The following is a 6,293-nucleotide window of genomic DNA, read 5'->3' as shown; positions in this document are numbered from 1 at the left end:
GTCGAACGGAGCGCTAAGGTCCAGTAGCACTAATAGAGAGATACAACCACAATCAGATGATAAGAGCAGGTCATTTGTAACTCTAATGAGAGTCTCCGTCTCAGTACTATGATACTGTCTAAATCCTGACTGGAAATCCTCACGGATACCATTTTTCTCTAAGAAGGAATATAATTGTGAGGATACTACCTTTTCTAGTATTTTGGACAGAAAAGGGAGATTCGAGATCGTTCTGTAATTAACTAGTTCTTTGGGGTCAAGTTGTGTTTTTTTGATGAGAGGTTTAATAACAGCCAGTTTGAAGGTTTTTGGGACATATCCTAATGACAATGACGAATTAATAATAGTCAGAAGAGGATCTATGACTTCTGGAAGCACCTCTTTTAGGAGCTTAGATGGAATAGGGTCTAACATACATGTTGTTGGTTTAGATGATTTAACAAGTTTATACAATTCTTCCTCTCCTATAGTAGAGAATGAGTGGAATTGTTCCTCAGGGGATCTATAGCACACTATCTGATGTGATACTGTAGCTGATGGCTGCATGGTTACAATTTTATCTCTAATAGTATCGATCCTGGAAGTAAAGTAGTTCATAAAGTCATTACTGCTGTGCTGTTGGGAAATGTCAACACCTGTTGATGCTTTATTTTTTGTTAATTTAGCCACTGTATTTGAATACATACCTGGGCTTATGTTTGTTTTCTTCTAAAAGTGACGAAAAGTAATTAGATCTAGTAGTTTTTAATGCTTTTCTGTAGGATAGGAAACTATCCTAGGTAGGATAGGATAATTTTGTTTTCCTCCAGCTGCGCTCCATTTTCCGGGCTGCTCTCTTTAGGTTGCGAGTGTGCTCATTATACCACGGTGTCAGACTGTTTTCCTTAATCTTCCTTAAGTGTAAAGGAGCAACCGTATCTAAAATGCTAGAAAATTGAGAGAGTACTGAGAGTACAGTACTGAGACTCGAACCCACAACCTTTGGGTTACAAGTCACACTCTCTAACCTCTCTAAACTTTCTTGTGTCACAGTACTGTAATAATATTCTGAGGTTACTCTAGTAATCTGAAATTCAGTGTATTTAAAAACTGTTGTGCAAATAAACTACTGTTCACAAGTTTGGGGCGTGTGAGATTATTTATTTATTTTATTATTATTTTTTTAATAAATTAATACTTTTATTCACTAAGTATACATTAAACTGATCAAAAGTAACAGTACAGCATATACAGTATAGTAATACAGTACAGTATTTCAAATAAATGCTGTTCTCATGAACGTTATATTCATCAAAGAATCCTGAAACAAATGTATCACACTTTCCACAAAAATATTAAGCAGAACAATGATTTTGATAATAATAATAAATATTTCTTGAGCAGCAAATCAGCATATTGAATGATTTCTGAAGGATCACTTGATACTCAAGACTGGAGTAATGGCTGCTGAAAATTCAGCTTTGCCATCACAGGAATGAATAACTTTTTAAAATACAATTAAATCAAATAAAGGCAGCCGCTGAGCATAAGAGACATCTTTCAAACATATTAAAAACCGTACAGGCCCCAAACATTAGTGTACATATTTACATAATATTTATTATCTGTAATGTAATATAACATTTTGGTGTTTCCGTAATAATGTGAACGATGACAGTGGATCCAGTTTTGTGTAGTAGTAATGTCAGCTTGTTTTTAATACATTTACATGTTCATTTAGCAGATGCTTTTCAAGGTGACTTGGAAATTATAACACAAGTGATAAATCATACGCAGTCAATAACATTAGCAGTGCCACACTTTGTGTTCACAGAGAAGCTGTGTTTTCAGTGGCCAATAGACAGGTAAACCCTAATAAGCAGTGGAAGCTTAGAGCTAGCGTATGCTAACAAAAGCATCTTAGACTGGGACAGTTTCCTTGGTGCTGCAGTCAATCATTCCACTCCATTCATGAGAGAAAGAGAGTCCACAGCATTTGATCAGTGACTGATTCATCATCCTTCTGGCAGCTTGTTTTACTCCTGCTTTGACCTTTCTTGTCTGCTGAAATCTCCATAATTGATTGTGTGTGTCTGTTTGATTTTCAGCCATTGGTAGGTTTCCCACATGGCTTTGCCTTAATGAATGCATTCTTTGTCATATTTGCGAGAACTGTCACCAATGTCAAAGAGGCCTCGAGGTGAGATCAAACTGGGTAGAAAAACACAGTGGCCTTCAAATGTTAATTCTTGCCAATTTATTCAACTATGAAAGATGAGCATAAGGGTTATTATACATCTCTGGTACTTATTCTCACTTTTTTTTTTTTGACACTGTCTATCTCTCTCATATTTCCTGTTCACTGTTTCCCTCTTACTGTCAGTCCCCTTTCTGTGAACTCTTACAGGCTTTGTTCTCTTTTGTCCTACGTCTTCATCTTCCCATCTCAGTGTCCATTGGAGTTTTTTTCTTTCTTATCTGTACGTACCATTTTTATGCACAGGCACCACTCCAGGAAGCCATTTTTAAAGAAAATCTGGCAAGGGGAACGTCTGCAGCAGTATTATAACTTCTAAAGTTTTCCTGTCGAGTCAAAGACAGCACTAATAATGCTGAAAAAGTGTCCCTGCAGTGGCCTATGGCCGCCCCAGCAGGATGCATATGGGCGAGTTTGTTAAGACCTTATGCTCTCTATTCAACAACACCTGATGAATCTGCCAGAAAAAAAACACTCCCCTGATAGTACACTTCAACTTCCTCTATAGCTCCCTCTCTAATCCTGCTTTTTCTAAACGGTGAATTGGTGGAATTACACCAGCAAATAATGACACCAACACAAAGACACGGCAACTTTCGCATAGAAAACTAAACAAACATGTCTTGCCAGGGTTATCCATTAAGAGGCCCACACAGATGCATGTTTCAGGTGGACAAATAAAGGCCACTTTTAATTCTGTGATGCTTGTTCAAAGTAGGCTGCACATTATTTACAGGGCTGATATTTTTATACCTCAGTTGGGCAGCATGTTTTGAAAAAAGAATACTGTTTTTATTACTGTGGATGATTATAGCTTTCCAAACAATTATGAAATTACTAATTAGCATGGTTTATCCAGAATCTAATTATTTGTTTTTTTAATGGAGGTATTGTTCTTAGTGTGATTATAATTGGAGTTTTGTAGCTTTTAGAATGTTGGTTAGATTTTAGGTTATCTATATGCTAGTGTACTTCGAAAAGATGATTCAGAACATCCGGTATATATTTACTATTAAATTATCTGCAAGTTTACATAGCGTATCATTTGTAGATTGTGGTACTAATCTTGTACAGTAGGTATACAGTAAACATTTTTTACTGTAAGATATTTATTCGACTGATATACCAGCAAGGCCGATATTAGGTGTTGTGTAACTACTGACATTGGACAATAAACGTTTCTGTTTGGCTGATAAGTGTTAAAAATGGGACCTTTATTTTGACAGTGCCATGACTTTGACAGCGATGAGAAAGTCAAAGCCTAGCTCCCTTTTTTTTTTTTTTTTGTCTTCATTAGTTGTCATCATTGTTGCTCTCCTTGTTACAGAAGTTTGTTTCTGGCACTGGATCAAAAAAAAAAATGGTAATTGCGATTTTTATCTCAAAATTCTGTCTTAACATTTCCGAATTCTGACTTTTCTTTAATTATTTAATTTTTAATCCCATGGTAGAAGCGTAAAAAAAAACTTCAAGATTTACAAGATTATATAATAAAATAGAAAACAGTTACTTTAAATTGTAATGATACTTAACAATATTACTATTTTTGCTAAGTTTTTGATCAAATAAATGGAGACTTGCTGGGCATAAGAGACCAAATCTTACTGACCCAAACTGAAGGGCTGTGTATCACAGCACAATAGTACAGACCAGTTAATTATACTAAAAGTGTAGCTGAGAGCAGAGCATACTGCAGCCATTTTGCTATTAGACAGCAGGGACACATTATGTTCTTATCTGTCACTGAGCTGGGCCGCTGCATGATAAACCTCCAGATGAAGGTATGAGCAGTTAATTTGGTCCTTCTTTTTAAATACAAAATGGAAAAGCCTGAGCATGCACAGTACGACCCCTCAGCTCATCCACCTTTAATTCGTACACAAATCCAATCCGCTGGGACCCTGCAGTCCTCTGCTCCACCTGAACTCATAAAGGGCTTAACTGAATCCATCATTGGCTTAATTGCTCAAATTAAGTGCTTTATCAGACTCCGGCCTTTGATGAGTTTCTTTGCCACAGACCCCCTCGGCTTGTAAGGTAAATACACAAGCTCGGACACAATCTCACTTATCAAGCTGAGGCTGGAGTTATTATGGCTTTTAAGTTATGCAGAGTGCAGAAATCATATCACTTCATTCCCTACTTGTTGCTGCTGGAGGCCCAATGACACTGAAGCCCATGCTGCGGAAATGGCACCCAAGTGACTGGCTGCCATTAAAAATGCATTGCTGCCATTTTGGTGCCACTTAGGTTACATGTGCAAAGCTGATCTGCTCATCACTAACAGATGCTAAGGACATCAAACCTGCTTTGAGATTTTACACATATATAGTTGTATGTGGGCGAATCAAAAGAATGAATTAACTTTTATTAGCAGTGCTAAATGTATTTCACTTAATACTGTTGCCAACCTGAAATGCTTATGTATAGCAAGTTAATTTGTTTAGCAAAAACATTTGACTTAATCATAATGTAAGCGCTGACATTTTGGGTTTTTATTATTATTTTACAAGTTATAAATAGAATTGTAATTGCAAACACATTTGTACCAGGTGCTGAGTAATTGTCTCCCGCACGGTTTAGGATATTGAAATTAAACACTGTCCAGACGTTCTGTCTTAATTTAAAGTCACTGAAATGCCAGTATCTTCAGTGGCTCGTCTCACAGGTGTTTCGGTTGGAAAGAACAGGTTTATTTCTCTCTTTTTCCCCCTTCCCCCTATTCTCTTTCGTCTGCTATTCACTTTGAGTGAAATAGCATTTGTTACACAGATGTGACCAATATGTAAATTTAGCATCAATTAGAGTCACGGGCGAGTGTGCCAAATTGACTGACAACACTGCTGAAGCAATTTGCAGGCCAACTGAATGCATCTATGAGTCCTCAAAGGCAGTTTGCTTTGGCGGGTGTTCATTCTGAGCCCAAGATAGATTCTGACATTATTAGACCTGCATCTTGATTTCCAGCAGCCTGTGCTAGGTAGAATAAATATTACGATTTGGCTTTTACAGCGAGTGCGGTTTGGGCTAGATTAATGGCAGGTATAAATAAAATCCTAATTTAGATTGATTTGTTTTTGTGGAATTCAAGCGTATTCAACAACCTCTTACAACAATCGGAATAAAGCAGCACTAGACAATAAACACTATCAGACAAGTTAATTTAACAATACATGCCATGCTTTTTATGCGTTTAAATACTAATTATTATATTAAATATACACTACTGTTCAAAAGTTTGGGGTCAGTAAGATTTATTTTTGAAAGAAGTCTCTTATGCTCCCATGGTTGCATTAATTTGATCAAAAATACAGTAAAAACAGCATTATTGAGAACTACAATTTAACTACAATTTAAAATTGTAAAACTGTTTTCTATTTTAATATATTTTAAAACCTAATTTATTTCTGTGATGGCAAAGCTGCATTTTCATCATCATTACTCCAGTCTTCAGTGTCACATGATCCTTCAGAAATCATTCTAATATGCTGATTTGATGCTGAAGAAATATTTATTATTATCATCATCATCAATGTTGTGCTGCTTAATATTTTTGTGAAAACCTTGTTACGGGATTCTTTCATGAATAGAGGTAAAAAACAGCATTTAAAATAGAATTCTGAATGTAAAAAAAACAACAATTTTTACAACTTAAAGGTTTTAACTTTTGATTTAATGTTTCCTTGCTGAATAAGTATTAATAAAAAAAATTATTATAATAATTTCTGACCCTAAACAGTAATGTATTTATATGTGTGTTCTGTATATGTATTTTAAATATTCATGTACATAATCAGCACCTGTAACTTTATTGTCGCCGTGATTTTGCCAAGTAAGACATGTTCCAGTCTCCGATGATCACAGCGTTGCGTTCCGTCTCGCGGAGGGGAGCGAAGCGGTTCTGGGTGGAGATCTTGAAGACCGGAGGCGGCGGAGGTGGAGAGGTCGAATGCACTGAATGCAGCTCGAGCGTGTCCTCACCTGCACTCAAAGGTAGACACACATCCGCCATTAAAGCAAGTAACAGTGAGTAAAACAATGGTAATGTGTGTGAATA

At 36.3% G+C, this 6,293-nt stretch overlaps 1 long non-coding RNA gene across 1 annotated transcript in view; it reads right to left on the bottom strand.

The window, feature by feature from the left end:
• Positions 1-6,293, bottom strand: part of LOC107754852 (uncharacterized) — a 27,537-nt gene that overhangs the window by 17,025 nt on the left and 4,219 nt on the right. The window contains exon 2 of the long non-coding RNA XR_001641634.1: positions 4,258-4,260. This is a non-coding gene — a long non-coding RNA (uncharacterized LOC107754852). The remainder of the gene's footprint in view (positions 1-4,257; positions 4,261-6,293) is intronic.

The sequence above is a fragment of the Sinocyclocheilus rhinocerous genome, unplaced genomic scaffold (genome assembly GCF_001515625.1).
Source record: "Sinocyclocheilus rhinocerous isolate Xijiao unplaced genomic scaffold, SAMN03320098_v1.1 scaffold922, whole genome shotgun sequence".
NCBI lineage: Eukaryota > Metazoa > Chordata > Actinopteri > Cypriniformes > Cyprinidae > Sinocyclocheilus > Sinocyclocheilus rhinocerous.
Note: the sequence above shows the minus strand (reverse complement) of the source record. Positions and strands in the feature narration are given on the sequence as shown.